We start from the raw sequence: 11,460 nt of genomic DNA, 5'->3' as shown, positions 1-11,460 counted from the left end.
TGTGTATATATACCACATTTTTTGCATCCACTCTTCTGTTGAGGGATACCTGGGTTCTTTCCAACTTCTGGCAATTATAAATAGGGCTGCTATGAACATAGTGGAACATGTATCCTTATTACATGCTGGGAAATCTTTTGGGTATATTCCCAGGAGTGGTACAGCAGGATCTTCTGGAAGTGAGGTGCCCAGTTTTCGGAAGAACTGCCAGACTGATGTCCAGAGTGGTTGTACCAATTTGCAACCCCACCAACAGTGGAGGAGTGTTCCTCTTTCTCCACATCCTCGCCAACACCTGCTGTCTCCTGAATTTTTAACCTTAGCCATTCTGACTGGTGTAAGGTGAAATCTCAGGGTTGTTTTGATTTGCATTTCCCTAATGACTAATGAAGTTGAGCATTTTTTAAGATGTTTCTCCGCCATAAGAAATGATGTCAGTTCACAGTAGTAAAACCCTAATTAAGACACACCCCACACACACACAACACACAACTTACACACACACACATTCCTGAATACATAAATACAACCTTCTCAGTCTGTTTATGTTACTTATATGTATATGATTTTGGTAATGGATGACTATCAAGAAGTAGGGGCTCTTCCATTCTTCCAGTTTCAGCTTTCCTAAGTTGTCTGTAATTCTTTATCTATGGCTGGAGATCTCTGATATTTCCCCCTGCTACATAAGCCTTTCGATTGGTAGCATCCTTATTCAGGCATTCTTGTTCAAGCCTTGTTTATGAGATTTCCTTCGTTTTCCTTTCTTTCTTTCTTTCTTTCTTTCTTTCTTTCTTTCTTTCTTTCTTTCTTTTTTTCTTTCTTTCTTCTGTCTGTCTTTCTGTCTGTCTTTCTTTCTATACTATACACTGCTCCTGCTCCCACCCTCCTCACAGAATTCTTCCCTCCATTCCTGCTCCCCCTACTCCTCTGAGAGGTTGGGACTCCTCATCTGTATTCCCCAACACTGGCACAGAAAGTCCGCAGGATTAGGCTCATCCACTTTCACTGAGGCTAGACAAGGCATCCCTGTTGGCTAATGGACTCTATAATCAGGCTATAGCTTTAGGGACAACCCAAGTCCTCATTCCAGTTGTTGGGGGATTCTTATGGAAACTGAGCTGCATATCTGTAACATATGTGCTCGAGGCCTTGATCCAGCCCATGTAGGCTCTTTGGTTGGTGGCTCCGTTTCTAAGAGCTCCCAAGGGTCCAAGTTATTTGACTCTGTTGGTCTTCCTATGGAGTTCCTATCCCCTTCAGGGTCTTTAATCCTTCTCCCAACTCATACATAAGAGTACCAATGTTTGACTGTGGGTATCTGCATCTGTTTCAGTCAGCTGTTGGGTAGAGGCTCTCAGAGGAAAGTTATGCTAGGCCACTGTCTGCAAGTATAACAGATATTAATAGTGTAATGGATTGGCGCTTATCCATGGGATGGGTCTCAATTTGGAACAGTTATCAGTTGTCCATTCCTTCAGTCTCTGCTCAATCTTTGTCCCTACATTTCCTTTAGACAGGACCAATTTGGAGTCAAAAGTTTTGTGGGTGGGTTGGTGTCCTTTTCCCTCCACAGGGTGACTACCTGGCTATAGAAAGTGGCTTCTTCAGTTTCCATGTCTCCACTGTTAGGCATCTAGGCTAGGATTCTTAGGAGCCTCCTCCATCCCATGGTGATTTTGACAAGGAAGAAAGATTTCCAGGGCTTCTGAGGGTGTCATTTGAAGTTCTCTATGTTTACCAAAGTCAGCAGCAGCATCTCTGGAAATCCCTAGAGAATCCCCCTACCCAACCAACCTGCAGCAGCTGTAGATTTCCATTCGTTATCCTATCCCTCTGGTCCTCTATCCTGCCTCTCTCCACCCCTGATCCTGAGCCCCTATTCCTGATCTCCCTCTGCTTCTTATGACTATTGTATTACCTCTTCCAAGAGAAATTCAAGCATCCTTGCTTGAGCCAGCCTTCTTGTTTTACTTCTTTTGGTCTGTGGGATAGATCATAGGGTTTTTAAGGACATTTGTTGGTATTTAACTCTGCATTTTCCTCCAAAATCCAGAACCAGAATATTGAAAAGCTGTAGGAATAATAGCTAAGCTTCCATGCATTTCTCTTAACATGGATTTACACAGGTAGGAGCAGAAGAAAAGCTTCCATTCTAGATGTACCAGATGTAATAGAGTGTTGCTAAATACTGAATGGGAGCAAACCTTAAAGAAACAGCTTGGCTATTAACTAACTCAGGGAGGGCAGCAGAACACAGTCACACTCTTTGAGATAATGAATGGTCTCCTAGCTCATCTCTCTCCTCTCTCTTTCTCTGATAAAATATTGGATGAAGATTCAATTACAAATTGGATTTCATATAACAAATGGATAAATGATAGCACGACTTCAGAAAGAGCAAAGAGTAAGCAATTTCTGCTGAAGCATGAGTTGGGATGGAGCCAGAAGGCTGATTTTTGACAAGGAAGAAAGATGTTCCAGGGCTTCTGAGGGTGTCATTTGAAGTTCTCTAAGTTTACCAAGATCAGCAGCATTAATTAAACTTAATTAAAATTAGCACATTAAAAATTAAATGCTTGCAGTTTGAAGGGCAATTTTGTTTTTTATAAAATTAAATCTCCTAGTACATAATGACCTGCTACTATAACTTACTCTGAGGAACTCATTTTCTGCAGTTACTGTCACAGTAAATGCTACTGTGAAATAATGCCCATTGAGGATATCTGCATTTATACACATGGCCTTTAAGGTATAGTAAGAAATTCATGATGAATTCAAAAGGAAGGTGAAATAAATGATAAACCTAAGACTAAAGATGAGAACTGAAATCCTAGCTTCATGATTCATTCAAGATGTAATTTAAGAGAGGTAATTTAATTAACATGAAGCTAAGTTCTTCTGTGTCCCACACTAGAATAAAAATCTCTTCATTTACATTGATACTTTCCAGCACTTAATGAGATACAGCATGTAACTTACCTGACAATACCTGGAAATTTGTAGACATTCAACAGATATAACGTGAATGTGGACCTAAGAACGGCAGCCTGCAGACTTCCCTGAAAGGTGCTACCATTTAGGAAGTTGACAAGAAAGGATGACTTTCCTTTGGTTTCCTTTGGGCATCAGATGTTTGCATGCAGAGTAGTTTCCTCTATTATGTGTATTTTTCTTTTTAGTTTTTGTGTATTTTTCTTATGTGTGGGTTAAGCTCCGCCTTCCATGTCATTTGCCAAAAGGTCCCCCCATTTAAAGCCCTCAGCTACTAAAATATCACTTGCCATCTTCAAGAATTGCATCCCCCTGAAGTTCTCTGGGTTCTACCTTCTTGATTTCTTTGTATATATGCTCCACTATGTTCATAGCAGCCCTATTTGTAGTAGTCAGAAGCTGGAAAGAACCCAGGTGTCCTTCAATGGAGGAATGGATACAAAAAAATGTGGTATATTTACACATGGAGTACTATTCAGCCATTAGAAACAGTGAATTCATGAAATTCGTAGACAAATGGATGGAGCTGGAGAGCATAATACTAAGTGAGGTAACCCAGTCTCAAAAGATCAGTCATGGTATGCACTCACTGATAAGTGGATAATAACCTAGAAACTTGGAATACCCAAGAAATAATCCACATATTAAATGATGTCCAAAAAGAACAGAGGAGTGGCCCCTGGTTCTGGAAAGACTCAATGCAACAGTATAGGGGAATACCAGGACAGGGAAGTGGGAAGGAGTTGATGGAGGAATAGGGAGAGGGAAGAGGGCTTATGGGACTTGCAGGGAGTGGGGACCCAGAAAATGGGAAATCATTTGAAATGTAAATAAAGAATACATCAAATAAAAAAAAAAGAATTGCATCCCTTATGCAAACTTTTTGTTTGGAGTGTGGTTTGTTTAGGGATATGAGTGCAGGAATCATGTAAGAGCAGAGACAGCCAACATTTATTGTCCTGAGCATGAATTTCTCAGCAGGAAAACACTTTGCCGCATTGCTATGTGTCTACTAAGAAACAGGACAAGCTATTGCAATAAATACAGTTACTCTTTTGTAATAAAGTCAGGTCATATTTTGCAGTTTCATAATGCTGACTCATTATCTAGAATGAAATTGATAGTTAAAAGTGAGGGGCAACATATTAAACATATCATCATTCTCAACTGATTAGATATCTGCTCAACTCTTAAATTAGAGCAAATACTTCATTTCTAAATATATTGGATATCTAAGTAGAAGGAGGTCTGCAGAGAAGGAACAGAGAGAACCTACTGAATATCTATAATACAAATCAAAACCCAAATATCCAATCTAGTCCCAAGGATACTCTCTGAACTAGTCTTTCTGTTTTCAATAATGTTATTTTGTAAACTTCACCCCCAAACCCTTCAATGTGCCTTATCTGAAGATATAAAAACATTCATAGAGTGTGACTCACAGATTTTATCGGGATCTTTGTGGATTAAAATATTAACTCTATATCTTATAACTCTTAGTAATTTTGAGTATCAATTGTATAAAATATACAAATTAATGACTACTCTCATCCACAGGATTATTGGAATCAGTCTTACAGACACATTTGGTAAGCAGAAAATTTGGTAAGTAGAAAGAAGGAAGTAATCACCACACAGCCTTACTCTACACAGGTTCTCTGGAGGAACAAGACTGGGAGAGTGTCAGTAAGTTATAAAGGGGATTTATGATTGCTATGTTATTTGTCAACTTAACAGAATCTACAAGTACCTGGGTCAAGGACCTCTGTGCATGACTGTAGGGGCTATCTTGTTTATGTTAATTGTTGTGTGAAGATGGGTCTTAATTTTGGGCAGGGCCACACCCTATCCAAGGTATCCTGGACTGTATAAAATGAAGGAACAGTGGTGCTAGCAAGCATCACCTTTTATTTTGGATTGGGAATGCAATATGACTGACCTCTTCCAGAGGTCTGATGTCTTAATCCCCACCATGGCACATCTGAACTGTGAACTTAAAATAAACTCTCTGTCTTTTAAGCGTCTTTTATATTTTATTTTGATAATTTCCTACAGGACTACTATATTTATATCATTTTCCTTTCTGTCCCCCTACAAATCCTTTCATGTTCCCCAATCCCTTCTCAAATTCATGACTTACTCTTCAATTATTATTGCTATGTACATATGTATATATAAATACAGTCTGCAGATTTTATTAGTGTTGTTCATATGTATGTTTTCATGGCTGACCAAAGTTTTTATTTGCAGTAAGAGACCACTGCATGAAATCATAATTGATAAAAATTCAGAAATCAATTGACTGTCGAGTGTTCAACCTGAAGATCTTCAACACAACTCCTACATCTAAGGTTCAGGGAACATCTTAGAAGATGGGTCAGAAAGATTATAATTAACAAAGGACCAGACTTTCTACTTTGAGATAGTGTTATCTATATATGGCAGGGAAGCTATGTGCACTAAATCTCAACCACATGGTTGCCTAAATAGGACCAGTGCCAGGTTTACACATTATCAGTTGACATGGCAACATAGAAGGAAGGAATAAAATAAGGCCCTAGATGATGTACTATAGGCAATTAGTGACAACTGAGAAAAGAATTGATGATTCTCTGATTTTGTAGGGCTATATGATTCCAACACCAGGAAAAGATACTGAGACAACTGGCTTGTGTTATATGTCATGGATATATAAGAGTAGGTATCTGCAAAACAGGGAGGCTAAAATGCCTGTAGCTGCATAGCTGATTATTTCACAAGATGGGCTGACACAGCCATCCCAACCAGCCTCTGATAGTCTGGACAATTTTCTGTAGAGTCCCTTCTCCTCAGTGTGCTTGGAAGGCAGGCAAGTGAGGTTCCCAGAGCAGTGAAGGACAGCAGTGATAGAAGCAGCAGTGGTGGCAACAGAGTAAATGTACTCACAAGCAAGGGGCAAAAGGAGACAAGCAATAAAGAATAAAGACAGACAAAAAAAAAAACCAACAAAAACATTGATCCTCCTTATATATGGGTATGTTGGCGTTCTCACAGAAGATTTTCCTCCTTCGTTTGATCCTTCTAAGAAGTACCCTTTCAGATGTACCCAAAGTTTTCCTTAGTTGATCCCAGCTCAAATCAAGTTGGCCACCAAGGTTAATCAATACAGCTCCTTAGCTCCTCCTACAAAATGTATGCATGTCTTCTTTGTAAGGTTGGGAGCCTCAGTGAGAGATGGGAAATTTCATTTTGGTTTTTGTCCTGCGTCCTTGTGTGCTGCTGAGAAGGGTGAGGTGCTGTTTTCCTTTTAGCATGCCAAAGAGGAAGACTCTGTATACATTTCTGCACAAACCACTACAAGCTAGAGAACTTGTAAGAACACAAATTCATCTTCTGTCGTTTGTGGAATCTTGACATCTACAACTAAACTGACCATAGAATCATCTGCATGCTATCGGAGAGAATCTCTTCTTACTAATTCCCACATTGGGGAACAGCAGATGATCTCGGTTCCTGGCAGCAAGGCATCAGACTCTACTTCCAAACTTCTCTCAATTGTTTTCTCTCATTCTGTCTCTTCCTCTTTAATCATTTAAAAGATTACATTTCAGTGGGTATAAGGGCCATCTCCTTAATGCAAAATGATGTCCTTTTAGTATCTTTACCTGCAACACCCTCTCCAAGATTATGTTTACAATACTGGAACTTGAAGTGTGGATTTATCACTATTGAGCTACTATCATCAACATCAGTTATGTTTGCTTCATTTTCTAAATGTGGATTACCACAGTGGCAAATCCAGTCACTGGCAAGAGGAGCATGATGGGCCTTGTTGCTTTAGAACTAGGATAGTTCAAAGCTAACTATTCACACTACTACCTTCCCCCAAAGACAAATTCCATCCATTCCTTGTAATGCATCTCCCAGCTTAAGGGGCTTTGTAAGAAGCCTTTGGTAGCTATTCGTTTTTTTTTTCCTTTGCTTTGCCATCCTACAAAAACACATGTTCAAATTGATACAGCCTCCCTGGCTTCCCTGATTTTAAAATTACATCAGTTATCACTATTATATCAGTGATTGGGCTATGCTTGGAGCCCAACTCGGGTGAATTAAATGCTCTCCAAATCAACATACGAGTAGTAGCCTATTTTGAAACAAAGCATCGGCATAATATACTGTTTATAATGGTTGGCTGATTCAAGGATCACCTGAGTTGAAATCAGAATCAACATATAAAACCATACGTCTCTGGATGCAATGAAGACACAGGAAGATGCATTACAAAGACTATAGACCTGCAGCCAAGAAGTTCTGGGGTCAAATACAATTTTTGTGACTGTTAGTGACATGATTCTAGGTGAAATTCTCTGATCAGTTCCTGATCAGTCTGACTGCTTTTTCCCCATTTATGAATTGGAGCCATTAATATCTGCCACACTGAGTTGGGGGTGAACAATATAAACACAGTATTTGGCATGTAATGTGTAGATCTGGAATTATTAGAGAGGGTTGTTTCAGGGAGGCTCTATCAGGACTGCTCCCTGAAAATCTGAATTTTAAGCTACTCAAAGATGTAAACAGAAAAGCCCATTGATCCTCACATCTTCCCTTCTATGTTTGCAGATTCGTCAAAACATGGTAAAATTCAGGTAACACTGCATTTGTGACGATCATTAAATGACTTTTGCTTCCTCTTCCCTTTAACTGCGTCTGTTCCACTTGCACACTATCTGCAAGTGTGAGCGCATGTGTGTAACAGGGGAGAACTCCAGGAAGTCCTGGTCTGTTCTGGTCCCAAGACAAGTGCTTCAGTGCGTCAGACATTTTTGTTTGTGAGCTAGTCAAGGGCAAGTTTTACATTGCCCTTGTTTTGTTGTATATGTTTTTCTTTTTCTTTGTCTTTTTTTGACTGTCCTAAATTGTTTATTGGATATGAAGTTTAATCACCTGTATTAGCTGCACAGCCCCGAGAACCACCAGTAGTGTGGTGGAACTTGCGGCTCTTTCCAAGACTGGGCCCTTTCAGCCAACAGATGTCAGTCCATGCATCTCTCTGTGCTTGTGGACTGTTTTGGTGATACCCTGGGTGTTAGGATTTCTTCTGATAGCTTTATGGAATGGATCAATAAGGATAACCTCAAAAGATTTATATGTGGAATCTTTACCAACCCAGTAGGAATTCAGGACTCTCACACCCCCCCACCCACCCCCAATGACACCCAGATCTCTCCTCAGCAACAGACCTGAGGATTCAGGCAAATTTCAGCTATTTAACATCATGGAAGACAGGCTTGCGGTAAAGTTGCACCCTTAGGAACCAAGCTTTTGCGACCACCACTGCGGATACGAATCCTATAAATGACATGACCTTGTTTAGCCTTGTACGCCAGTCTTCCTGCTTTATCAGGCCGAGTGGGGCGGGAAGCCCTGTGCAGCACAGAGAGCTGGAGGTATTGCCAGCAGTGGACCCTCAGAAGAAAGGGCATGGCATCGGACTGCTTCTTCCTTCATATTTGTATGCACCCATCTTGGCTCACCTGATGACTGCCGCCAGAGGAAAGGGTAAATGCTTATCTAATACAATTTTAAGGTCCCTGAGGATTGTCAATATTAATACTTTATGGGGAACAAATTAAAAACACTTCAAAACACTCAGATATTCAGTCTTACTATCAATATTGGTTGTCTTGAAAACATTAAATTAACAATTTATATCTCTATAATTGTAGGTTTCTGCACTTCTGAAGTCATCACTAAAAGTTAACTATGACCTTTCTTTGGCAGAAAGAAGGATTAGAGCTAGAATCAATCCAACAGAAGGCAAACAGACCCTCACCTGAGCAAGGAATAGTCAAAACAACAGAAGCAAATGAGTGACAAATGAGTACCATGATAATCAAATAGCCCAGCTCAGAACATGACTTGCTGAAGTAGTTTATTTTAGTAAGGTTATTAAGGCTATGAATTAGATGTATCTGGAGAGTAAGAGTCTATTAAGAAGGAACGGGCAAAATCTGCTACTTTTAGGAGGAAGGTATCCAGTATCCAAAAGAAAATATACTGTAAGAGAGTGTAGTAATAGAAAACAAGAAGCATCTTAGTAACTGGATGGTATGAAATATGGTGAGAGCATATTGCTATCACAGATGCAGATTCAAACCAGAGCTCATCACAGAGGTATGACGAGGGAAAATAACTGGTAGTGTAGGTAAGAATATAGCTCTCTTTTGTGATTGGGTTACCTCACTTAGGATGATATTTTTCAGTTCCACCTATTTGTCTAAGAATTTCATGAATTCATTGTTTTTAATAGCTGAGTAGTATTCTGTAGTGTAAATATACCACACCCTCACTGATAAGTGGATATTAGCCCAGAAGCTTGGAATACCCAAGACACAATTCACAGATCAAATCATGTTCAAGGAAAAGGAAGGAGAGGCCCCTGGACCTGGAAGGGCTCAATGCAGCAGTGTAGGGGAATACACATCCACAGGGATGTGGGAGGGGTTTGATTGGTGAACAGGCAGAGGGAAGAATTATGGGACTTTCAAGGAGGGGGGACCAGGAAAGGGAAATCATTTAAAATATAAATAAAGAATATATCTAATAAAAAAGAATATAGCTCTCTAGTATTATCTAAGAATTCAGGTTAACTAACCATAGTAATACTGTTTTTTTTGAGGTGACCACATAACCTTTCTATGTTCAATATTAATATTAATACACTCTTCCCTTTTCCCTCCACATGACCTAGATCCTTACTATCTTGCCCCAGTACTGAGAACTGAGTTCCCAATATTAGTTGAATAGCAGCTGAAGAAAGGCAAAAAGTCTAATCAGTATAATGAGTGGATGGTCAAACATACTTTGGGCACCTTTGTTTTGCATAAGATTACATGGGAGTAGGAATAAAATAGCCTCTAAAGTCAATGATGAAAATTGCACAGAGAAATAAACAAAGGCCCCTTATGATTGTGTATCCTTTATATTTGTTTTCTTACAACTTTAATCCAAAGATGAAAGGAGGGAGGTGAAAAGGGAAGAGCTTGTGGCTGATACTCAGCACAGTCAACAGGCAGCATCTGACAGCCACAGGGCCCTATCTGTAAATAGTGTGGGAAAGCACTAGGTAGTTGGTACTATAATAATTAATTTCCATACAGCAGGAAATTGACTGAACTTTGCAGGATTCAGTTTCCTTGCCTATAGAAGAGACAACTGACCTGTATTGTTTGGGGACAGCTTGGATAGTGACATCTTGACACTGTCTGTCACTTAACTGTGTGGTTCAACTCCCTTTATTACATAGCTCTAATCTGAAGACTTTTCCTGCTGCAGGGAATCTTCCTTCAGAAGGATGATTATTCTGTGTGCAGCAGTGTGAAGCTGGTTTCTACAGTGAGCATCTGTTACCACTCAGGTAAGAGGCTGTTATGAATCTCCGACTCTCAGATGCATGTGAGTCTGTACACTGTGTGTGCCAGGCAGGGGAGAAGAAGCAAACCAACAGGAAAAGGACTAAAATGCTTGAAAAAAATAAAACCATTAAATATTCCCTAGAAACCACAATAATAAAATGGAGACAAGGAACACACCCAAGCAGTTATCAACAAGCACAAGGTGGAAAGAGCAAACTCTAAGCCTCCCTGTTCTTTGTCTCTCCCAGAATCAGCTCCTCAGCTCCCAAAGAGAGTCAGGGGAGCAGTTTGCAGTTTTCAGCAGATTCTGGCTGAGCCACAGAAAGGAAATTAGATTCTGCAGTGGGAAAGCCTGACTGAATCTCAAGAGCCAGTATCAACATTTAGATTACGGATGCAGCATTGTGTAATTTAGAGGGAAACATGCTTGAGAAAACCAAGAGTTAAGGTTCAAGTAAACATTGTTTTGGAGTCTCCGGCTGGAATAATGACTTAACTTCTACAAAATGAAGAGAAGTACAATCCAGTGGCAGAGAAGCTTCATAAGCAGAGAAAGCCTTATCACTCTCTGAATAACAGGCAGCATTCTTGTCACCTTTTCAAGCGCTATATCCAGAATGTGTTGAGCAGTTTCTTGTGCCTGCCATTTTAGGAGAGTTTGGAGGTGGGGGCCGGGGAAGGTTCATAAAGGGGCTTAGTTCTGGTTAAGCTTAGGGTCAGGTGAGAAAGACAGGTGTTCACAAGGAGCTTAATTTTTCTATGAAATTATGATCTATATTAAGATTGAAAAATAGAGTGTGTGTGAGCTGCTATTATGATCCAGAAAGTAAGAGAGCAGAATGGTTTCTTAAGGTGATAACAATGAAGTGAGACCACAAAAAACAAAGAGTAGTTAGAGAAGAAAATGAGCCAGGGAATCTTTGGGCAGCTTGACACTACAGACCGGAGACGGAGGGAGGCAGGTACATAGACACTGATAAGTAAAGCATCTGAATTTCAAGCAAATGGAGTGCTGAAGAATGATAGGGAAAAGGAAGAAAAGAAAACCTGTGATTTTACACAAGAGCAA

The 11,460-nt window shown here is 39.9% G+C and overlaps 1 pseudogene; it reads right to left on the bottom strand.

Moving 5' to 3' along the window:
• Positions 1-265: 265 nt before the first annotated feature.
• On the bottom strand, positions 266-8,500 carry LOC127694781 (60S ribosomal protein L15-like; annotated as a pseudogene).
• Between the last annotated feature and the right edge of the window lie 2,960 nt (positions 8,501-11,460).

This window comes from Apodemus sylvaticus, chromosome 10, assembly GCF_947179515.1.
Source record: "Apodemus sylvaticus chromosome 10, mApoSyl1.1, whole genome shotgun sequence".
NCBI classification, from domain to species: domain Eukaryota; kingdom Metazoa; phylum Chordata; class Mammalia; order Rodentia; family Muridae; genus Apodemus; species Apodemus sylvaticus.
The sequence above is the reverse complement of the archived record's forward strand: the minus strand, read 5'-3'. Positions and strand labels throughout refer to the sequence as shown.